The sequence below is a fragment of the Meriones unguiculatus genome, chromosome 8, assembly GCF_030254825.1.
Source record: "Meriones unguiculatus strain TT.TT164.6M chromosome 8, Bangor_MerUng_6.1, whole genome shotgun sequence".
NCBI lineage: Eukaryota > Metazoa > Chordata > Mammalia > Rodentia > Muridae > Meriones > Meriones unguiculatus.
In genome coordinates this window covers 44,896,355-44,922,463 of record NC_083356.1, presented here as the reverse complement: position 1 = coordinate 44,922,463, position 26,109 = coordinate 44,896,355, and the positions used below count along the sequence as shown (strand labels likewise).

Below are 26,109 nucleotides of genomic sequence, written 5' to 3'. Positions count from 1 at the left end.
ATTGGAGTTTTCTGGAAAGATTGTTTCACACACATTAAAAGAAAGTCCAAGAGAGATCAAACCTTAGTATCATTCTAGAGTAAGTCTGCACTGCAAGTCCCACGAGCATGAATGGGTTTGTGTTTCAGGTGAGTGAGATTAATCCTTGGCTTCTGGTACCAGCATCACAGAAACTTAAAGTGAATTGCTAAAAGGAGCCCCCTTCTAGGAAGAGGCAGCCCTGGAGGTGAGAGCTCTAGGGATAAACTTCCTTTGGGTTAAGGAAGGGAGCCCCTTTTGGTGAGGACAACTTTTGCCAAGGTAGAATCTTATTTGAATTTTATCGTTAGTCCCTGCATCTGCGCATCTACATAGTTGCATGAAGTGCACAAGCCATAAGACTCCACTCAGTGGCTCCTTGTGAATGCCATCAACCATGGGAATACAAACAGATTAGAATGGGGCTTCAGTGCTTTACACAAACAACTTAAAACATAGCAGTTACCCTGACCCTTTAGCATATATAAGCCTAAGTCCTTACACTACATTTTTGTTTTCCTGTTTACAGAGAACAACCAGATTTGAATTATCAGTTTTGACTAAACTGGACAAAAACGTCTACCTGTAGAACTGACTGAAGATTATTGGCTACTGAGGTAAAATGTTTAATAACTTCTTTAAAAGCTAATTGGACAAACTGGGCATTTTTCATTCAACTCAATAATTTATAAGAAAGTGCTTTTGAGTCATAAAGACTTATAGAAAGACCTTGTACTTTAATTTTCAAGTTGAGTGGCATGAAGCTTAACAAAAATCCACTGGGATCATTCCAGTTTAAGTTAGGGAAAACTCAAGAATGCCTTTCATCCCACCTTATATAGTGTTATGAAAGTAGTATCAATTGAACAAGACAAATGAGACAAAAACCAAAAAAGACAGGGTGAAATAATTATAATTGGGGGGTTGACATATTTTGTACCTTGAAAAATCAAGAGAGGCTGTTGGAAGACTGTCATGAGCAACAAAATAATTCAAGTTGTATATATACAAAATTAATAACATAAAAGTCACAGACTTCGTATATTAAAACCAGTAGTCTGTAGATATTAAAGTATGAAGTATGAAAGTTTCCAAGCATAATTTCACACACACACACACTAAATAAAAAAATAGTGGCTACAAATTTACAGAAAGAAAAATGTAAACCCACAATAGAGGTTTACAAAAAAATATCAAAACAAATGCTCAGTTCTTGAAAGAAACTATTTGTGTCTCATCTCTAATACTAATGAATTTACCATTTAACTTTTATGTGCCAATAGAAGTACATGTCTAGAGATGGTTAATAAAACCTAGCTATGTCTGGAAGCCACAATGCAAGAAAACCAGAGAGAATTGATATGAAATAAAGAGTCAGTGGTGTATGGTCAATAGAAAGGCATGGAAAAAAATGAAGGAAAGCATATCGGTGTTTATAACAAAGAACAATATTTAGCACTCCACAGGAAGACACAGAAGCTGTACCATTCCATGGTGTCCAAGCCTGGAGAATTGGACACTATAATTGATGTTTATATATATTCTGAACACTTGAGGGGCTACATAGTTAATGAAAGGGTAGATAGTCTTCCCCTCAACCCTGTGATTTAGATAGAATAAAAGGTCTCTTTTGATAACCATAGGCTTCAGTCCCAAAAGGATGTGGGGTTGACATTTATACTGCCTACGCAGTTCAGAAAACCCTAAGTTATGTGAATGTCATTGACACTGGTCTAAGCCATTGAACTTCTATCGGTTACCTGATAGGTCCTTCAGGACAAATTCACTCTATAGGGACACAGCTTTGAATTATAGGGACAAGCTCATAGAATTCTCATAGTTAAACAAGTGGAGATGAGCTCACATCCCAGCATATCAAAACACATCAAATAAAAGTCTACCATGAGAACAAGTTAACAGGACAAACTATATAAGAAGGTTGACTTCTGTCCCTTCATAAACTAATCTCTAATTCAGTTACTGATGGTGTAACCTTCAATATCAAAGATATGATGAGGTCTTTAAAGAGGTAATTACCTTAAAATAAAGTAAAAAGGTTGAGATTTAGTCCAATAAAGTGTCTTTACATGAACAGATTGGACATGGATGGACATGCCTATGCACAACACAACACTAAGAGAGCATTGTACAAGCCAAGAAAAAGGCTGAAGAAGAAACCAAGCTTGTTGATTATTTTAATCTCTAGAACAGTAAGACAATAAATCTTTTAACTCTCATAGTCTCCAGTGCTCTGTTACAGCATAGTTAGCTACCTATTAGAATAAATAATAAAAGAACAGAGGCTATGTTAGAAGCACTCTAAGAATATTTGTTTTAAAACACAAAATAAAGTCAGGTGTGATGGCACATACCTATAATCCCAGCACTTAGGAGACAGAGAAAGATGTATCTACACAAGTTCAAGGGTACCCTGGTCAGCCTGGTCTACATAGTGAATTCCAGGACAGCCAGGGTTATTTAAAGTGATCTCATTTCAACAAACAAATAAACAAACAACAAACAAAAAACTTCCACTGAATAAAATGAAATAAGTCAGACTCAGAGAGACATATCTCATGTTTTTCTCTCATATATGAAAATAGAGACTTTAAGAAGTAGAGGACATAAAAGTAGAAAAGGGCTATTTGTGGGAAGGAAAGGAGTCATTAGGAGTGAGGAGGTGGAACACAAGAGAGCAATGGAGTGAGTATAAATACATTAAAAATATAATACATAATGTATGAAAATATCATAAAGGAGCCAATTATTTTACATAAGAAACAAATGCTCCAAACAGGACATGTAACTCAAGACGTCCTTGGGAAAAGCAAGGACAACACGTACTAAAGGAAAGACTTTATGAAGAAAGAGACCAAAGTCTCCAAGAAAAACACAATGTTGAGCAAATAAATCGACTTGTCTAAAGTATCTGTTGCATAAAATGATTGAGAAAGAATAATGACCAATTTAGAGAATAACAAATAACACATTGAACAGAACACCATTTAAGGTAAGAGTTTAATGGAAGTTTCCTAAGATCGTTATATTAGGCATGAGACTGAATTAGGATTCATTTTGTACAGTTTTTAAGTCACATATAATCTGGGCAAAGGGTCTTCTTTGTGACTGATATTCCCAATAAGGACAATGCATGGAGATAATCTAGAAACCCTGCACAGATGTAACCCATGGCAGCTCAGTATCCAAGAGGCTTCCCTAGTAATAGGAACAAGGACTGTCTCTGACATGAACTTAGTGGCTGGCTCTTTAATCACCTCCTCCTGAGGGGGAAGCAGCCTTACCAGGCCACAGAGAAAGAAAATGCAGCCAGTCCTGATGAGACCTGATAGGCTAGGGTCAGATGGAAGGGGAGGAAGACTCCCCTATCACTGGACTGGGGGAGGGGCATAGGAGAAGAAGAGGGAGGAAGAGTGGGATTGGGAGGGCAAAAGGGAGGGGGCTATAGCTGGGATACAAAGTGAATAAACATAATAAATAAATAAAAAGAAAGAAATCAATAAATAAAAACTTAAAAAGTAAAAGATACTAAAATGTGAAAACCATATAAGAAAGTTTAATCCTAAACTAGTACACAGTTGTGTGTGTGTGTGGGGGGGAGAACAAAATAAAACAACTCTAGTAGTAGACAAGATATATTAAAAAGAAACAGAAAACACGGACTCCAGTGCTTAGTGTGGGGCAGAGACACCTGCTTTCTTCTCAAGTGGTTAATGTTGAACATTCTTTAACTGGAATATAACCATGGGCTCGACCAGATAATTGCTGTATGCTAGTACCTTTCTCTCACCTGTGTGTGTGATCTGATGTCCTCCTGCTAATAGCAGTCCTGCCACCAGGAAGCAGGAAGCAGGGGCTGAAGAGGCCATACCAACACATTGGAAGAGATGGCTTCTGGGAAAAAAAAATGAAGTTCCAACCCACCTGACCCTAAAGTAAAGGTACTGTAGAACTCTGTTACCAGGTAATACATAAAATATTATCAGAGTAATATCTTTGAAGAGTACTGCCAAGATATCCATCTTTGTGGAATATACTATCACATAAAACTAAATGGAAAACAGTCTCTACAAGAAGCATCACTGATGTTAAAAAAAAAGTTAATTAACTTTTTTTGAGACAGGCTCTCTCATAGCCCAGGCCTTACCTCCAACTTGATGTGTAGACAAGAATGACTTTAAACTCCTATTTTCTGCAACTTCTGAATGCTAAGATTATGGTATGTGGCTCCCTGGCCAGCATAAGAAAATTAACTGGCACAAAAGCTGTGGAAATAACAAACCACTATATGATTGGAATGAAGGCCCACCACATGTTGGACACTGCTTCAGTGGTCAAGAAAGCTGTAAAAAAATTCTTGAAAAAACTGGAGATATTATTTTAGAGTCTTTAAAATATTTTTAGATTCTTTACCCAATATTTCTAGGCCTAATCTGTAAAGAAAATTAAGTCAGACAAAGAATAATTTTGTTTGAGACCTGAGGTGGTAAGTAGGAAGGGAACACACAAACAAGCTACCAAAACAAATGAATTTTCCCTGGATTTCTTGAAAAATACTCAATATTTTTCCATTTCCATGTATATCAGTGGATTTGTGTTCACTGTAAAGATGCATACTTCAAGGTAGTCAACTATCATTTCTATAGAGATTTTCAGAGCTCCTCCAAAGAGAATGACTGAGTTGCTCTACATTTACCTACCTGTCCCCTGCACGTCATGTCATGGCATCCATAATTAATTGATTAAGTTAATGGGTTGCACATTGGAGGGAAACAGTCTTGAGTAACTGTATTATCGCTCTACGTGGTCCTTTCTGCCACATCAAGAGTGGCTCAACATATGAGATCGTTCCTCAGATGCACGAATAAGTGTGCTGCAAATATCACCTCATTCCATCATCACAGCCTGCAAAGCAGCTCTCCTGCCTAATTCCCAAACAACACAAAAGTGTTAAAATTATCGTCTCAGGCCATGACATCAGTGAGTCGCAAAAACAGACGACTAATTCTACTGCCCACAGTATACATCACTGTACACCTGACTCTCCTGGGAAGAGATGCAAAACAGAGATTCCCAGGCATCCATCACCTTGTTATTCTGTCTCTGCAGACTCTAGGTAGAGCCTGTTGGATGCATTTCTGCCTCACTCTTCAGGCAACACTGTCATTGTTGGAGTCCCATAGGATACACTTGAGAAGCAATGTGAATCCTACCAGCTTATAACAGCCAAGTACTGTGCAGAGCAGTGGATGTTCAGTCAGTGACAAAGAATGAGTAAATACAACATCTTTAGACGTTTCTGAGAAACAACTTTATGCCATTTCTCTACAGTGGTAAGGATGTGGAGTTACAGTGGTGAGGTAGACTCAGACATCACTATGCTAAACAAGTTGAAATGTTTTTTTTTTCTTCTGTCAGGATGTCTTAAAGCTTTAATGTTTCCCAAAAGGCAAAGTGTAGCATTATCTCCAAAGTTATTGATTCCCAGCTACAACCCTTTTCACATGTGGATTTCATTTTAAGCTGAAGCAACCGTTGGGAAAGCAGTATCTTTGAAAATAAACGAATAACAAGAGCTTGTGTGGGGCTCTGTCGTACCCACAGAGCTTTTTCAGACATTATTATGACCATTTGTTTATAGGATCTCAGAGAAACTGCCAGTGTTTTTCTTTTTCCTTTTTCCCAAGAAGCCAATGCTTGAAACAACAGAATGAGGCTGAGAATTGGGTCTTTTACTCATGGTAGTACAATAGGTGCTCTTTTCTTCTTATATAGCCACAATGCGCAAATGCAACTGTGCAGAATCACCCATTATTCCTGGGTCCCCACTTTCTCACATGAGGTGGTTAGAAAAAATTTGTTCAAGTCAAACAGCCACTGTATCATAGTAGCATGACTGAGTTTACAGTTTGTTCCTCTCTTCTTTCTGCCCTTTTCCCACTCCCCCAACCCGCTCCCTCTCCCCTCCTTTGTCTTTCTTCCTTTTCCTTTTATTTCTTTTGGAGACGGGATCTCATGTTTTCCAGGCTAGCCTCAGACACTCTGTGTTACCTAGAGTAATCTTCAGGTATGCTAGGAAAACACTCTATTAACTAATCTACTTCCATATATCAACGATCACTTGAACCAATCTGCCTAGAATTAAGAGCTAAAAAGAGGCTCTCTGGATACATTCACAAATTGGATATTATCTTTCTGGCACATATTGTCTTCCAGAATGCAGTTGAAAAAATTCTGCATGCAGCTTCCCATTGGAAAATTGTTGCAAAGGCCAAAGGAACATGGCAAGCCTATAGCCAACATCAAACTCAATGGAGAGAAACTTAAATCAATCCCACTGAAATCAGGGACAAGGCAAGGCTGTCCACTGTTTCCATATCTCTTCAACATAGTACTTGAAGTCCTAGCTAGAGCAATAAGACAACTAAAGGAGATCAAGGGGATATAAATCGGAAAGATTTATAAGAGGTCAAAGTTTCACTATTTGCCGATGATATGACAGTATACATGAGTGACCCCAAAAATTTAACCAGAGAACTCCTTCAGCTGATTAACACCTTCAGCAAAGTGGCTGGATACAAAATTAACTTAAAAAAAAAAATCAGAAGCCCTCCTGTATACCCAAGACAAAAGGGCTGAGAAAGAAATCAGGGAAACAACACCCTTCACAATAGCCAGTAATAACATAAAGTACCTTGGGGTGACTCTAATCAAGCAAGTGAAAGACCTGTTTGAAAAAACTTCAAATCTCTGAAGAAAGGAATTGAAGAAGATATCAGAAGATGGAAAGATCTCCCATCCTCATGGATCAGTAGGATTAACATAGTGAAAATGGCCATTCTGTCGAAAGCAATCTACAGTTTCAATGTAATTCCCATCAAAATACTAACACAATTCTTCACAGAACTTGAAAGAAAATTTCTTAATTTCATGTGGAAGAACAAAAAACCCAGAATTTCCCAAATGATCCTGTACAACAACAGATCATCTGGAGGTATCTCCATCCCTGATCTCAAGCTGTACTACAGAGCAATAGTAACAAAAACTGCATGGTATTGGCATAGAAACAGAAAGGTAGATCAATAGAACCAAATAGAAGACCCAGAAATAAAACCACACACCTATGAATACTTGATTTTTGACAAAGAAGCCAAAACCATATAATGGAAAAAAGACAGCATCTTCCACAAATGGTGCTGGTCCAACTGGACGTCTACATGCAGAAAATAGATCCATATTTATCACCCTGCACAAAACTAAAGTCCAAGTGGATCAAAAATCTCAGCATAAAACCAGACACACTAAATCGGTTAGAAGAAAAAGTGAGGAAGACCCTAGAACTCACTGGCACTGGAGACAACTTCCTGAACAGAACACCAATACCACAGGCTCTAAGATCAACAATAAATAAATGGGACCTCATGAAGCTGAAAAGCTTCTTTAAAGCAAAAGATACTGTCAGCAGAACAAAATGACAGCCTACAGATTGGGAAAGGATCTTCACCAACCCTATATCTGACAGAGGGCTGATATCCAGATTATATAAAGAACTAAAGAAGTTAAAAAGCAATAAATCAAGCAATCTAATTAAATAATGGGGTACAGAGCTAAACAGAGAATTCTCTGTAGAGGAATATAGAATAGCAGAGAAACACTTAAAGAGATGCTCAACATCCTTAGTCATCAGAGAGATGCAAATCAAAACGATTCTGAGATTTCACCTTATACCCATCAGAATGCTGAGATCAAAAACTCAAGTGACAACACATGCTGGAGAGGATGTGGAGAAAGGGGAACCCTCCTCCTTTGCTGGTGGGAATATAAACTTTACAACCTGGCACCTTCTCAGACAACTAGGCATAGTGCTTCCTCAAGACCCAACTATACCTCTCCTAGGCATATATCCAAAAGATGCTCAAGTTATAAACCATGTTTATAGCAGCTGTATTTGTAATAACCAGAAGCTGGAAACAGCCCAGATGCTCCTCAGTTGAGGAATGGATACAGAAATTGTGGTACATCTACACGATGGAATAATACGCAACAATTAAAAGCAAGGAAATCATGAAATTTGCAGGCAAATGGTGGGATCTAGAAAAGATCATCCTGAGTGAGGTATCCCAGAAGCAGAAAGACACATACTGTTTATACTCACTTATAAGTGAGTACTAGACCTATAAGATAGGATAAACATACTAAAATCTATACACCTAAAGAATATAAACAAGAAAGAAGACCCGGGGTAAGATGATCAATCCTCACTTAGAAAGACAAATGGGATGTACAATGGAAATAGGAGGAGACAAGTAACAGGTCAGGAGCCTACCACAGAGGGCCTCTGAAAGACTCTACTCAGCAGTGTACCAAAGCAGATGCTGAGACTCAGAACCAAACCTTGGACAGAGTGCAGGGAATCATATGAAAGAAGGGGGTATTAGTATGAACTGGAGAGGACAGGAGCTCCACAAAGACCTAATATATCTGGGCACAGGGGTCTTTTATAGGACTGTGTCTCCAACCAAGGACCATGTATGGATATAACCTAGAACCCCTGCTCGGATGTAGCCCATGGTAGCTCAGTATATAAGTGGGTACCCTAGTAAGGGGAACAGGAACTATTTCTGACATAAACTCAATGGCTGGCTCTTTGACTTCCCTCCCCCTACCCCGAGGAAGGAGCAGTCTTGCTAGGCTACAGAGGAGGACATTGCAGCCAGTCCTGAAGAAACCTGATAAGCTAGGATCAGATAGAAGGGGAGGAGACCTTCCCTATCTGTGCACTTGGAAAGGGGCAGGGAGGAGATGAGGGAAGGAGGGTGGTATTGGGAGGGAATGAGGGAGCGGGCTACAGCTAGGATACAAAGTTAATAAAGGGTAACTAATGTTTAAAAAATTAAATAAAAAATGAGAAAAAAAAGATGCCTGTACACTTGTAGCTGCCCTCCCTGTCTCTATGTCACTGTGTACCTGGTATTCATACTGGCTCAATATGTACACTATGCAACTCATTAGCTGCACATTAGTATCTGAGCCAAGAGTCAACATGATGGATCCAACAATATGTGTGAGCTCAGGTCAGCATCTCAGCTGAGGGTTCATGAAATGCAAAGGTCAGCATCTTGGCTCTGGCTCTTTGGTACACAGCGTACATCATACCCTAAGTAGTCACTGGAGAAGGTAGAAAATATGGGGTCATCTAAATATTCAGGGAGAAAATAATTTCTTAGCAGGACTCCCAGAGCTTCAAGATTATCAACTTGCCTTTCTGCTCACATGAAGACTTAATTGAGTTTATCATCAAAATAAGAGAAAAGGAGAAAGCTGAATATCCACATGGCATTATCATATTTCCGGGAATGAAGTATGGCATTCAAGTGAGCAGCCACAAGGTCAGGCTGAAAGTTTAAAGCAAGTCTGTTTAACTCCAAGTGTTATTTTTAATCATACAAATAGCATAAGCTGAATAACATTACATCTCCCATGCAGATATGTGTAATGATCACTGCATGCATTTCTTTTTTATCCACTCTCACTTTCTTTCTCTTCTCTTCATTAATGGGATGTAATAATAAACAGGCCTTTAAAAATGTCTAGCTGAGGGCTCTAAATCACCCACCCCCTTAATTCACCATTTTGAACACAAACGTTATCTTGATACTTTTTTCTTTTCTCCTTTCCTTTTTTCTCTCCCTCCCTACTTTCTCTTTCTCCCTCCCTTGTTCCCTCTTTCCTTCTTCCTTCCTTCTTCCTTCCTTCCTTCCTTCCTTCCTTCCTTCCTTCCTTCCTTTCTTTTCTTTCTTTCTTCCTTTTGACAACGACCATTAGAAGGAGCAGAAAAATCAAGGCAGAAAAATTTCCACACATCCTAGTTGGGTCTTGATTCAAAGCAGATACTTACTAGTACATTTCTGTTAGAACTGTCAATTTCTCTTTCTGGGAGGCATGATGCATATGCTTTCAGCAATTGATGATTTCAGAGACGATGACTGATTTAAGCCAGCACTTTATTTATAGCAAGCTTGTTTTTTTTTTTTAATTAAAATTTTTAAATTGAAGCTTAGTTTGCTTTCTATTTAGAAGCAGTTTGGATTTAAGTGAACAAATGAACAAGGAAAACATCATGTGCATAATTCCAGGATCTGCCATGGTTGTATTTTTGTTGGATCACATTAAAACAAAAGGTCCAGGCAATCAAATTTCTTGTTAACACAATTCAAAGAGCATATTTTGTTCCCAGTGGTCACACATACAGGGTCGGTGCAGAATCTCAATAAGCTCTTTGTACTGTGACAGCCAGAAGACGCATCCATGAGTGACAGAGCCTGTTGCTGCCCTGAAAGTGAACGTGGCTCCTGCAGTGCGGGGCAGCCAATCACCTTACACAGAGGTGTATGCTCACTCGCTCAGGGAACAGCGCTCTGTAAGGAAGTGGCACATACAATAATTGATGAAGATTAGATAACTCTATAAAACATCAAGAAAGTGTTTATTTGTGCTCTTAAAACTTGTATAGTCCACAAGAGTTAAAACATTAAGGCAGAACAATTTTAAGAGATGCAAAACTGGAGTGTTCCATTCCAAATCTATTTTTAGTACCATCCATAAAGCCTTAGACTGAATTTCATAAAAAAGCAATGCAGTACACCTTTCTAACTTCTTAAAGTAAAAATAATCCTGATCTTAAAGTTTTACACATACTGGGAAGATATTGAATTAATATAGCATATGGACACCTTAGAATTCTTAGGTGGTATTGAGACTACAGCATTTAGCTTCCTCACACATTTTGGGTGACATGGCTTGTTGGTCATCTGTGGTTGATACAACAATACGCTAATCCTCATTATCTTTCTCTCTCTCTCTCTCTCTCTCTCTCTCTTTACAATTGATCTCCAGGTTCCTAGCTCTGGGAGGCTGGATCTACAATCTAAAGAGGAGCAGACAGAGAGAAAGAGAACGAAAATATACATTTGGACCAAAGGGAATGCCATGTGACTGTAAAGTAGATTTTTATACTCTGTAATGGATTGTCTTTGAAGCTATCCAAAGAATTCTAAAAATGCAACACAGCAGCATAGGAATGAAGGTGCAACTGCCTAAGGAGGTTGCTTATAAAAGCAGTATCACCTGAACACACACACACACACACACACACACACACACACACACACACATTTACTTTTTCTCGTGTTCCAGCAACATAAGATTAATGGTTATTCTTAAATGAGGCCATGCATTTCTATGGTTTTAAGCTTCTGCACATGCTGAACTTGACATCCTGAATCTATCTGATCTTCAATATTCAAGTAAAGACCCCCCTTAACCTCCCAGGCCAAGGTAGCTGATGCTTTACTTTGACCCCTATAGATTTAGTGCAGAGGTGCATTACCAAATGTAATATTCTCTATTTGCAATGCATAGTTTTGTGTTTTTATTCCTTGTCTGTTTCTGAGTCTTCAGGGACAATGTTTGTATTTTCAACTCTTGAACCTTGACTATTATAAGCAATGACTGAAAAGCAATGTCTCATTCCTATACTCACTCCCCTCCCCATGCTCTTTATAACAGTTCTTACTAAATCATCATTTTTTTTTACATATTATCCACCCTGCTGTGCTGCAAGGATCTTGTCCTTTCTATTCATCATCATGGGTCCAGTACTTACATTCATGAAGCATGTTGCATGTGCTAATGACTCATTTAACTAATGAATAAACTAGAGGTGATGAATGATGTGTAGCACATGGATAAATAAATTCCAATTGTATATTCTCAAGCAAAAGGATGTCCACCCCTTAAAAGATGGAAGATAAATTAAAACAAAACAAAATACCAAATAACCGCACACACACCAAAACAACAAAACAAAACAAATAACCAAGATTCTTGTAGTGGTTTCAGAGCATTCTCGTCCTGCATAGAAGGTCAGGGGGAGAAAGCCTCTCAAGGTGGCAGGAATAGCATGAAAATGACCTTTCAGCCAAGTTACTATACACAATAAAGCCTCTGTGCTTTTGACAGGAGAAAAACATCTCAGTAAAGGATCAAATGGCGGGAGACCTTGTGCCAGGAGGAGCTGGTTTTGGCATTCCTGACCTCTCTCTCTGAATAATACCAAGGTGCACACAAAGCTTCCAGAAAACTGCCTTTCAATGTGAATGGCTCTAGAAGAAACTGCACCTTTTAACTAAACCTTCTGCACGGCCAATGATCCTCACAGAGAGGATGAAGTGTTGCAGATCCATGCTTAACTATGCGTTATCTTGGTCTGTATTTAGCTCCCTTATTATCCCTTTCCTATCTCTCTGTCTGATCTCACAGCCTTGTGAGCATCATGTATGAATTTAGCTATTTCCACCAACCAAAGATCTAAGATTGCTGTCAGGTGGGCTCTGCATCTGGGACAGAAGCTCCCCTATTGCGATAAACCGAACTCTGATGTATCCACCAATGTTTCTGATAAAAGCCTTGGTTTAGGGCTTTCTTTGTTCAGATACTATTAAAAAAAAAAAAAAAAACCTTCATGGAACTGCTTCCACTTTAGAATATGGGATTCAGGGTGACCTAAATCTGTGTTCCTGGCTATGGTCTCTCTTACTCGGTTCTCGAATAAGCTCTTCTTTATCATTGTCAACTCATAGTCCTCCCATGTCCGTCTCCTCTCCCTTGTGACCTTCCTCCCAGAACAAAAAGAAGAAAGGAAAACAAAACAAATCCATTTCGTGTTGTCCATATATTCAGCGGAGCATGGTCAAACTCCAAGTGGCCACACCCTTAGAGAAAACTGAGTTCTTCCCCACCTGCACCCCTGCCAAAAGCCATCAGTTACGGAGAACTACAATTCAGCATCCATATCACAGTTTTTAAGAGCTCTCTTTGATGGGTTCTGTTGACTGTAAAGAGCAAGGAATCTATTCCTGTAGTGGTACCGATGACTGCAGATGTACAGTTGAGAAAGAGGGATATAGAAGGCTTCTTTGACAAACCCTATCCTCACCCCCACCATATGTAACAGCCTAAAAATTAAGGTCCCCCCCTTTTAAACGAGAAATATTTAAATAAAACTGGCAAAAGTGGTCTAAGGAAAAGAGAGTGAATATACAGGAGGCAGGGAACTTTCTATGGAATTCAGTAAATGCCCTAAACTCCCAAGGATGCTCATTCTTTCAACTTCTGAACTCCCAATTGGGGGTAGGGGGTGGGAATCAAAAAAGAACAGGAACTGTGAAGACATGTTTTATAGCCTTGCTAAGAATTTATTTTCATGCATCCATTTAGTTAGAATTGTCTAACTTAATCAAGTTATGGAAAGTTCAGAAGAGCATCTGTAATTTTATCAAATTTAAATATGAAGTGAGATCTAAGAGATTGCTGACAGGGCCTCGGTTATCATTACATCTATGTACACATGAATTTCATATTCCTTTTATATAAATATGGGATTTAATTACATAACCTTGACCTCTTTTCATGGTCTCCAGTAGTGTCATTTATAGACATCTGAGATCTTAGGCTGTGAGCCACACGGGACCCACATAAAGCCTTCAAACTTTGTCACTCTTTGGAGACACCTCAGCTTAATTTTTGCCCTTCCGGTTTTCTGTAAAAACCACATTTCAGTTTCTGTTCCTCATTTTGGTAGGACCATTGCCAGACATATATTTTCTTTCTTCTTAAAGGGACTGGGAATGAGTGACAAGCAGAACTTGGTAATTCTGCCAAGTACTGGTTCTGAAAGTTTGGGTCATGACCCTGGCTCTAGAATCAGCCTTACTGACCTCTCCGTCCCCAGAATGGCAGTGCTGTGAGATCCCTCCAGGAAGTTATTACAGGCACACACTCCACACGTGGTCTCTGGGTTTCTTTTCGTAAAACATAGCCAAGCCTAATGGCAGTACTGAAGTTGGGAGCTCTACAAATGTGACAGCTCTGTGCAGAAGTTAGAACACTGAATTGGCAGTCATAGGAAGAGTCAGTTTCCAGAGAAAGGCCCAGCAGCCCTCCTCCCCGCTGCACTTACTGGAGAAAAGTGTTTATAAACTTAGGGATTTCCAAGAGTTTCTATATAAATTCCACCCCATCTACAGCCCAGGCACTGATGGCCTCATTTATTGCACTAAATACAATGAATGCTATTGGAAGCCCTGTGCCAGATGCTACAAAAAAATCTTTCACTTAAGCACATAACTTCTCTTTTGAGGAAGGTGTTAATCTATCTTTCTCACACTCTCTTTCTCCTCTTTTTTTCCTTTGGTAAACATATTATTTAACATATTGCTTTAACATTTTAAAAATGCAATATGTAAAAATATTTTCTATACAAAAATAGAAAACAGTACAAACAGAAGAAAGATGTACATGGCAAAGAGACTAGATGAAGTTGACTGTAAGATTAAAAGCAAATATAGACGTTGAAAGTTTCAAATTGGTTCATCTCCGAGTTCAAATGTTGGTTCTAAGCAACCACCTTGAACTCCTGATTGGACTGGAGAGCCTCCATTGAGCAGCCTGTGATCCTGAAATGTGCTATTTAAATGACAGAGTGGCTTGCTTTCTGTCTTTGGTATTTTTCTTCTACTTCTTGAAAAAAATGCATTTTCAGTGAAATAATATGTTACTTTTAAATTTAAATATGTTGTCACTTTTCAATATTTAGGTAATTGATTTTTTTTGTGCTTTCAATATTTTTTGAGATTATCATAGAGTTACATCATTTCACCATTCTCTTTTCTCCCTCTAAACCTTCTCATGTACTCCAAAATTTTCCCATTCTCTTTTAAAATATATATATTCCTTTTATATAAATATGGGATTTAATTACATAACCTTGACCTCTTTTCATGGTCTCCAGTAGTGTCATTTATAGACATCTGAGATCTTAGGCTGTGAGCCACATGGGACCCACATAAAGCCTTCAAACTTTGTCACTCTTTGGAGACACCTCAGCTTAATTTTTGCCCTTCCGGTTTTCTGTAAAAACCACATTTCAGTTTCTGTTCCTCATTTTGGTAGGACCATTGCCAGACATATATTTTCTTTCTTCTTAAAGGGACTGGGAATGAGTCCCTTTAAGTATATATATATATATATATATATATATATATACTTAATTATTATATATATTGAATTATTAAGTATATATACTTAATAATTATATATATTGAATTATTGTTACATATATGTGCGTCTATTTCTAAATATAAAATTACAACTTTCTCAGTCAATATGTTACTTGTATGTATGGATAAAAAATAAACATGGATTAAAGACTTTAAGGCAGTTGCTTGAAGTCACCTGATCAACAAGTAACAATGAGAGGGTTTAGAATCTAGGTAGGTTGTGGTTTAGAGTGCCTGCTCCTTCAGTAATGGTAAACTACAGTTCAACCTGGACTCTACTTCTGCTACCCTTTCATGTCTATTCATTAAGTTCTGGTCAGCTTTATTTAGTCCTACCCTTATTTCTAGGAATGCCAAGTGCATCCTGTCCAAAATACTTGGACCATAAATTCAACAGTTAATACACAGCCAAGTCAAATATGCAGCAGACATGCAAGAATAAGCAAGGAATAAGCAAGGCATATATTTGGGTTGTACTTTCTGGGGGCAATGGAGCACTCAGCAAGCAGTCCTTGATTCCCAGTCTAGAGCTATTATAATTTAAAAAACTGATGCAGTCATACAGAATGAAGATCAGCCATTCAATGATCATCACACCTTCATCCCACTCAAAACCGAAACACTTGGCATTTCAAGTAAGTCAGTCCCTAAATGACTAAATTCATTAGCTGAGCAAGTACTTCTGCATGAAAGGGGGATCGCTTTGAACACAGAAATGAGGAATAGAGATATTGTTTGCAAAGTGCTTGCTTAGTGCTCAGGAAACCTTGGGTTCAACCCCCAGAATCACACAAAGTGGGCATGATTATACCTTCCTATATATTATCTCAAAACTGTGTTGGTGGAAGCAGGAGGATCAGAAGTTCAAGGTTTAAGGTTTTCCTACACTACATACTGAACTGGAGCTCTGCGTGAGCTATATAAGAGCCTATAAGTAAAACAAACAAACAAACAAACAAACAAACAATCATAGAACTCCAACTTTAGCCCTGAAAAGTTGGAAGGGTAGTCTGAAGATAGAATGTAAACTGTAGTACATTTCATAGAAAATACACAGTAGCACTCACTGGCACGAGGAAATCACGGTCTAGCTACTACCAGTCTACCACCATATTCATTTGACAAACACATTTGACTTTTTTTTCCAAGACACTGCCTAGGCGCTGGAGGCACAGCCAATTCTCTTTGCAAGGCTACAGTCTGCAGGGCAAAACCACTTCAGGACCTAGTGCTTCTCCATGAACTGTGGTAATAGTGGCACAAGTGAAGTTATTTTGACAACCTGGCTGTAACTATGTTCCTTACCTACATCTTGGTTCGAGGTTGATTCCAAAAGTGTAGCTGTGCTCTTCTTTATGTTCCCAATTCTAAATAGAAGTCAGTGTACAGAATGTCAAGTTTGCTTACCAGATGACCCAAGAGTCCTATTTAGCCCAGTCTGAAAAGAGCAACTTGAGGGAGTTTCCAAATGGAAATGGAGGAAGAGTAAGTGCTGGGGTGGGATGTTACATTCTGAAGACAGTTGTAAGCAAACCTAAGGTTGTATGGTGGAGGCTTGAAGCTTCTGCATTTCCCAGAATTGTCCACTGTCTTCATCTATGCCTCATCTAAAGCCCTCAGGGGCAACTGCTAGATTTCCTTCCTTGTGGGAGTGATTATAGTAGACATTGTTGCTCTCCCATAAAAATGCCCCTACTAGGAAGCCTTACCTGATGCAGGGTGCTCAACACCCACTCTTTCCTTCTCTAGAGAACCCACCTGAGGTGACAGATAAGGCCTCTCTCCACCTGCAGATATCATAACCAATTCCTGGTGAAGAAGTGGTGCCCAGAGCTGGGAGGCTTAGCTCAAGTTGGATTTTAGCTGTTACCATACACTTGATCAGCTTCCTTCCTCCTTTCCTGTTTGACTCACCTCATCAGGGTTTACTTCTAAGACCTTCCATCAGCTAATCCGTACCTGAGACTCAACAGTTCAGACCCCGTGATGAAAAAATATATGTTATCAGTGAATGCAAGACTCCATGACTACTGTAAGATAAAATATCATGTGTTGCTTCAAGGTCTCTCTCATGATCCTTGGCGCATACCGGTGAGTTCTGCCCTCCTTTGATACATCATTCACCCAGTGGGACACATTCACAATCCCATTCTTCTCAGGTCATCAGGAACAGATTGAGGACTTTGACTGCATACTCAGAAGGATTTTTTACCTGTCTGACATCTGGGCCACATCCTCCTATGGGAGCATAGGGCATGCTCTCTCTTGATCCTCCTAAACACACTTATACAGTTTCTGCTGACTCACTCAGCTCCCTAATGCATCCTACGTGTGGTTCTGCATCCTGTGTAGTATCCCTTATCCCAAGCCACGAGGATATGTGGCTAATGTCTGCTCAGGATGGGAATATTGCCTGTTCAGGCATTTTACCCTATTCAGGGCAGAAAAACTCCACCCCGAAAAGATTTAGGCAGGCCACACAGCAAGATTTATGAGTCATTCTACAGGGGGTGAAATGCCCACAATCCCACCACTCTCACATGGACATCTGGGATGTTTCCACCTTGGTGATTGCGAATGACTCACAATACTAAACTGTGCCCTATGAAATCACAGGGAAAAGCAACATATGTTCATGTGTTCATCATGGCTGCCTCTGGAACCCACCCACCCATTCCCCAAATAAATCTCTGATGTTTCATGTGAAAGAATGGAAGTGCGTATTTGTGTGTGTTGGGGGGGGTGGCTGGAGGCTGGGGACTCTGAGTTAAATCCATACTGTCTCATTCAGCCTAAAATACTAAGAAGGAAGATGCCCAAGCTATTGCCAGGTTTTCCTCAGGCGTATTTCATCTCAAACGTGATTCATTCAGGAACTTGAAGACTGCTTTTTAAAGCAACACAACAGGCCTATTAGTACTTAATTGCATTAACAGTCTGGTTCCCAGCATCGCCAGCCTTCTTGATTTAGGGGTGATGCAAGGCGGCGGTAGCCTGCACAGCACTTCTATTTTCATCTCTTATCAGATAGGAGTTCCCTCAGGTCAGAAACTATTTTTTCCCTGTAAGGAGTGGTGGGAAATTCTGACTTAGGTGATTTTTTTAGGCAGATGGTGAGCTGATTTATTTAGCGACTCCAGGAATATCGCTCCATTAATTACACGGTTGAGAACTTGATTACCGGGAGCCTGTTTGATGCCGGCCAGGGCTGTTTCACATTTACACAGGAGATTCTTTTAATCTATGTGTGCAAGGCAGCTAGAAAATGTGATGGTGGAATGGTTGGATGGATCTATCTGGAATTTGGTTGGGGTGCTGTGGATAGAGCATTACTGAAAACTAATGAGGGTGTAGGTGAGAAAACAGAACACAGAGACCAACACACACTTACACACAGAAGGATCTGTATATTTACATAGAAAAAGAGAGATGTATAGATGAATGAACACAGAAATGGGAAAGAAGGAGAAGTGTGTGTGTGTGTGTGTGTGTGTGTGTGTGTGTGTGTCTGTGTAACAGAAAGAGAGAGAGGTGGGTAGTGGAGATAGTGAGATTGAGAGGTTGGCAGGTAAGCGCTCCTGCCTTTACACAGGAATGATGCACAGTAAAAGTGACTGTGAAAGCTGAAACTACACCACTTGATGTAGTATTGATTCACTCGAAAAATAAGGATGATTTCATGACCCTCAACAATTTTTATCAAAATCTTATAAATTATTATTTTCATATTTATAAATATATAGAGAAGTATGAATATTAGTTAATATCGTTGGCATTTTAACAATTTATTAGTTAAATGGCACAAAGATTGGGGATTATAATAAACATCATTACTTTGTACACAAAACACCTTTATCTGCAACACTTTACTTTCAGTGAAGCTTCCCACTTCTTTGCCCCATATCTAACTTTTGTGGCCTATAAGCCTGTTTTCTATGTCTTGGAAAAGTCGTTTACCCTTTCTGAGTTTTCATCAACCAACAATATTACATCCTTTGTGTTATTATTTTTATATGTTTATATAATATATAAAATTCGTTTGAATCATCATATCAACACATTCATTGCTCAGGATGGCCATGCTCCTCCTGCCTCTGTCTTGGCGTGTTAGAATTAGTTGTGTAGTACAACACAACCCTTTACACATAAATGATGTGAAATATGTTTATAGATTGCTCCCTTATGAACTTTTCACTGTCCTCATTTCCTCTGAGGCCTTTTCACCCTCTGCATTGCCACTCTCTTGTCTGTGGCCCACTAATAGTGCCTTGAATGGCATTAATGTCAACATGCTCAGATGCAGCTATTTCTTTCATAATTCCACCAACATTTGGTTCAAATTTCATTTTTATAGTTATCACTATTCCAGCTTTTTTTTTTCTTTATTACTTTTCATCCTTTTACCACATAGCCCATCTTTGCTGGACAGCTGCCTTTTTTATTATTCATTCTTGGAAAATGCCATGTAGATTCAGCACTTTTAGACAAAGAGGCAAATCACCTACACACATTTCTGTATGTGTGTAGATTGATAAAATCTGCTGACATATCACACACAGACCTTGGATAGAGGAATGTGATGAGTCACTACTCAGGAGGCATACCTTCCATCTACATAATAATCTGTTGACTGAGAAGCATGTAATGAAGCTGTTCATACTTAAGGTGCCAGGGCAACTGTAACTCCTAAGCCATGCCAATATGCAAAGTGTGTGTTTAGAAACATTGCCTTCTCTGAATGGATACCATCAAACTTGATTCTAGTATCTCTAAGACTGTTCTTTACACTTCAACAGCATAAAGTTAGGAAGGAAGGGAGGAAGAAAGAAGGAAGGAAGGAAGGAAGAAAGGAAGGAAAGAAGGATGGAGTATTCTTGTGTGGAAAATAAAGGAAAAGCTTAAGCAGAGAAGTCTAATTAGCTGACACTGTTAGGGGAGTATTAAGAGGAGAATCTCTGATTATTTTTCTCTTGGTATCATAAATGAGTGAGAACAAGATGAAAATGGATGAAGAAAAGGGAATAGAGGACTTTGTAAGTGTTGCTCTTCCCTTGTTTATACAATTGTAAAGGATCCTAATTGTTGTTTCATGCCTCTTAGTTTTGAAACCATTCTCTTGGTTGGTGACGTGCGGCTGGAGAGTGGGCTCTGGGAAGCGTACTCAGAAGGACCGGGCCCCTTTATTGGCTCAGTCTAGTGGAAAGCGCTGGAAAGAGAAGCTCAGATTTTAGAAGACAGATCTTCAAAAATTTGCAGGATTTCAGAAAGGTTACACAGGTTTTCCAGGATTAGCTCATGGGACTGAGGTTGTTAAAACACACTGCTTGAAACAGAGTAGTGACATAGTGTGAATAACTAGTGTCCTCTGTGCCAACCATGGACTATGTGTGTGTGTGGCGTGTGTGTGTGTGTGTGTGTGTGTGTGTGTGTGTGTGTGTGCGCAGCTACAAGTAAGTTGCCCTGGAAAGAATCTGAAAGGAGAACAAGTGAAACCAAGAATCTGCTTTCATCTCAGAGCTCACAAATAGGTGTTTTGTTTTGCTCTGTTGCAGCTTTTAATCCAGCATGGAGTCACCTGCAAATTGATTCCAAGACAATTCAAAGGCCTGACACACAGGGGCACACAACAGACTTCAAAGATCCCATTAAGTCCACTTGCTATTGTTTCTCTGTGCACCTAGGGGATGAGAACATAGCTTATCTTTCTAATGTAAAACTGGATCATTGAAAACAGTTCAATGTATAAATAAGTGAAAAATACTTTGAAAAATAAAAAAAAAATTGGTTGAGGTGGGATATATTAGTCTAAGTCATGGGTAGGACTTGGTATTTATGGGCCTTGTGTGGCCAGACTAGAGGCAAATGAAAGGACATTCCCCTGACTTGGGTAACTTGCCCATCCATGGGGTTTAGTGCTTATAGAGATTCACAGTATAGGAATAACATAGGGCACAAACAGCAAAGAGACCAGGAAGATATCTCAGTTCATAGCCTGTAGTGGCACTGACAATGTAGAGTCTGGGGAAGAATACGAGGACTTAAGGAGAAGAAAATGAGTAGATGAATGACAGAGGATTCTCTCAAAGACCAAATCAAACAATTTCACCTTAGTATCGTCCTACTGTGTAATAATTTCTATATCTTAATTTTGATAAAATACCTTCCATTCTGGGGACTGCATTTCCTCTTCCTTAGGAACAAAAAAGTTGGGATAGGTCACCTCCAAGTTACTTTCTCTCTGTTTTTGCATATGAATGCTTTCTACTGTTCATCAAATCAGATTTAGATCACTGTGTAGCTCTCAATAGCTCCCATGCAGAGCTGAGGAAATGGCCTAATGGTTCAGAATGTTTGCTGTACGAGTATGAGAACCCAAGTGGTCATTCCAGCACCCACATGAAAGGCTAGATGCAGCCATGTGCATCCCAGTAACTCCTAGACTGTGAGGGCCAGAGAAAAGAAGGTTTCCAGGGCTTACCGGCCACTGGCCTAGTTGCAGGTCAGTGAAAGGCCTTGCCTTAGGATGACATTGACAGAGCACGCCATCTGATGTCCTCCTCTGGCCTCTACAAGTATTTATAGGCACATGCACCCTTCTTCTACATGTACATATCACACACACACACACACACACACACACACACACACACACACACACGTCTCATTAAGCAGTTGCTCTTCATGATGTACCCTCACCTACAGAGCAACCTCTGGTGTGTGCTCTGCCCTCCCCACAAGCTGACTTACTACACAGCCCACTCTTCTCTTCTCCTCTCTCTAGCAATTCAGTGTGTTCTTTCCAGTCACTGGAGATCTTATGGATTCGTTCTTCTTCTTCTTCTTTTTTTTAAAATTCACTTTAGATCTCATGGTTTCTTAAGAGCCATCCTTCAACTCCCTTGACTATCTTAAGAAGAGAAGGAGGTCTTAGGATTTGCACTGAACAGGATTTTACAGAGGAAATTGATGTTGCCCCACATTATGTTAGTTCATATAAGCCTCACTTGTAAAACCTTGAAATTAAATATGATTTGCATAGCCTTGTCATGGAGAGGATATTATTCATCTCCAAATCAAAGCTTAACAGTATAGAGAAAGACAAAGGACATCAATTTAAGGTAAATTGCAGCTGGGTATATATAGGATCACACTTTATATCTTTACAAATACCAGGCAAATTCTGATATTTGTGATAAGAATGGCATAGTATTAAAGATTTGCTATTCATTGTATTTGGCTAAAAGCCATCCATATGAATGTACACTAGAATTTGGTATTAAACATCTATTGAAAAAAAAGCCTTGTTTGGATTTGTTCACTTGGACTTGATATATGATTTTTTTGAGAAATTTAGAGTTAAAAGCGATAAAGGATATTCTTGCTTATAATAATTGTCCATGATAAGTCATTATTGCTCTTATAAATACACTGAAGCACACACTCAAGGAGACATCGGCAATGATTATTTGAAATTATATTTTAAGAATAATGGCATTCCCAAAGTAGAAAGAGCTTTTTATATGCTCGTATTACTGCTCCATGGGAACACCTAATAATGGCCTATGAGTGATTTGGGATAAGCCAAAGGCATAACTCAGTTTTTAAGTGAAAATGATGGAAGCTCTGGAAACACATACAGTATCATTAGGACTGATACAATGTCACTTTTCAACTATCTGAACAATAATGATTTAAAATACAGATTATGGTTGAAGGGATGAGAGAGGGTTGGCTGAAGGAAAGAGTGAGGCATACCCATATAATAGGCCAGCCTGTGGGGAGCGCAGAGGACACACCAGAGATTTCTCTACAGGTGAGGGCACATGAAAACCACTTACTTAATGAAGTGTGTGTGTGTGTGTGTGTGTGATGCACATGTGGCAGGAGGGAACACATGTCTACGAACATAGGCTTGGAAGGTGTGTGTGCTGACTGGAACCCACACACATGCCAGATCTGGCTTATGCCTCTTCACATCCTTCCCTGAGCTTTGGAGTGCTCACCAGTGCTCACCAGACTTCACCAGTGGTCATCCCTTGCCTCTTGCTTTAGGTCAGCCTCATCCACTGGGAAATAGCAACACAAGGTTGGTGACTACGGTTTGGTAGGAACTGGCTTTCTCTACTAAAGACTGTGGTTGGAGGTGACCAGCCTTTTTCTACAGCCATAGTGCTTGAGAGGTTCAGTTCCTGCTGCCGCCTGTACCCTTTCAGCTACAAGAGTAGCATAGCCTCTCACTGTTCATGCTTGAGAACTTCTGTATAAAATTTCCACATCTTAGCTAGACTTCATCAACTAACCCTGCTTTAAATCCCTTTAGACATTAATTTGAATTCCTACCCCTCTCGGCAAAAGATGCTGAAGATGTGTTCCATTTCCTCTCCTAGGACCACTCGTGTTAACTCAGGACCTTAATCGAATGAGGACGTGCTCCATCCCAATTCGTTTCTTCTTGTATCCTTCTATAAAGAGTATCTACTGCTTCCATCACTCATGTAATACACTTGGTTATTCTGATTTTCTCATTACTAAAAAGAAACACCCCTTTGAGGGTGGAGCTTCATTGGTAGAATGCTTATCTACCATGCACAGTGTCCTGGATTTGATACCCAACAACACATAAACCAGGCATGGTGACACACATCTATACTTTCTGAAGAATAGAAGTTTGGTGTATCCTAGGCTACACAATAAAGTTCAACATTAGATTGGGCTACATGGAACATGGCTTCAAAAAATCAGAACAATCATGATGACACTCCTCCCAAAGAAAAAAATTGTACCCTTTTGGTGGTACACAGTCACATTAGCAATTGGGAGGCTGAGACAGGATAATCACAAGTCATACATTTGCATGGGCTATATAGAAAGACTCTTACACAGACCCCCCCCCACCTCCTAAATGAAACTACCCTTCTTTATTTCTCAAAGGGCATGACTTGGTTCATCCTGATCTCAAACAACTGGAGCTCTATATATGATCCAAGACAATCCAATTAAATTTAACATTAGGGCTTTTGTTGGAAGAAGTGGAGCACAGAGGCTTTGACTTAGAGGCAGCCAAGAGTAAGGAAGTAAACATGGAATGTTCAGGTCAAGCAGAGGTGAGTTCTTTGAGAGTAAATTATCAGCGTAGACAGGAACACACAGAGATGGAAAGGTGTGACTAATATGATTAAGTGAATCCTGGGCACACTTGAAGCTTATTCTGGGACACAGGCTGCACAACACCCCTGTGCTCAAGCAGAGTTGATCATCTGTCACTTGAAACTGCAGGATTTATGCATAACAGCCCCAGCCCCAAGAGAAACGCACCAGAGAAAGTAGATGGTGGTGAGTGTTAGCCACTGTGACTTTAGAAGTGTCAACTGTCCATATTTCCTGCACTCCTCTCATTAAGAACACTAATTTGAAATGTACATTTATATCAAGACCACAGAAATCTGTATGCAGAAATATTCCATCACCAGAGATTCCCCTAGGAGTCACAGTCACACAGCTGCACCCCCTCCTCTGGTCACCATCCAAGCCAGCAAGATTGTGACAGGCTTCCTGAGATTTGAAGGCCTTATGATACTGAAGCTCTTAACATCTTCACTGTCCTTCAGTTCTCTGACATATTCGAGAGACGGGACAACACCAAACCAAACAACCCTCTCTGTGTTGACCTTTGTGGCCCAGACCCATGGGCGGACAGAAGCACACAGAGAACAATGGTGGAGAAGAGCCGAACACTGCTCAGGTGTTATTTCCAAGTTCCAGTTGACTAGGCCTTCTCAGGTGACAGGATTCATTGGCAGAAAAGCTGTTATTGCAACATGTCTAGTCCCATTTACCATCTATTAAAAGGGGAGTCATGGGGAGGGCAAACTGTCTCAAAGCCCAGTGATCAGACACACTAGAATACTGAGTTTCAAGGGACAGCAATCAGTTGTAAGAATGACAGCTAACGCTCAGTCCTTTTAGCCTTACTATCTCCAGTGCAGCATATCCTTTGGGAAAGAAAACTTTGCAGAAGAAAATCTGAGTGACAATTTTAATGTAATATACAAAAACTTTTCTATGGCAGTTTCCCTCCATAAGGCACATCCATGTCTTCTTCATCATCATCATTATGTAATAGGAATATTTTTATATCTATTATATATATAAAGGCCAAACAGTGACACAGTCCACATTAGCCCATCTTCGCTTCAGAGATCTTGCTCATTACATTATTTAATTGCCTGATTTGTTAAAATGTCCAAGCTATGACTTTATGAATTATGTTTACAGCATAAATTAAAGCTCCCGCAGTTGCAACCGTTTGTTAGATTTTTCATCTTGTCCCTATTGTCAAATATATGTATGAATTCTTACACACACGTGTAAGAGTAGGGATGGGGAATGTCTTGGAAAAAGAAGACTGGTGAAAGGCAGAAAGAAGCAGGAAGTGTGAATATGACATATAAACTTATATAAAAGTCATTATAAAATCCATAATTTTGTATGAGAAGTGTATTCTCATAAGTCATTTTTAAAACTGCTTACTGTTCCAGTATTGCTGTGCACTCATTATACATATGAACCTTGCCACTCCTGCCTAGACCTGTAACCCATGCAAAAGAGGTGCTCATTAAGAATGACATTAAAAACCTGTTTTTTAAAAAAAAATTTGAAGTAAAAAATAAGGTGGGCACAAATAAGCACATAGTAGTTGCTTAATAAACCTTATTATTAATATCACTCCTGTCATTTGTAAACATAAGATTCTTAAAGGATCTATTTAATTCATGAGCAAGTTCATAAAAATCCACATAAAACCATTCGAGTAATCATTACACCTCTGTTCCTCATAGATGTTATATTAGAGCTTGAGTTTCTTTCTCTGCCTATCAGAGAGACACCACCGAAATCAAACTATTCATTAATCTGCTAATTCGTCTAGTGAACAGTTAGGGACCTTGTGTAATTT

The 26,109-nt window shown here is 39.4% G+C and overlaps 1 protein-coding gene across 1 annotated transcript in view; it reads right to left on the bottom strand.

Moving 5' to 3' along the window:
* Positions 1-26,109, bottom strand: part of Sntb1 (syntrophin beta 1) — a 247,406-nt gene that overhangs the window by 59,810 nt on the left and 161,487 nt on the right. The gene's annotated exons all lie outside the window — the stretch shown is intronic.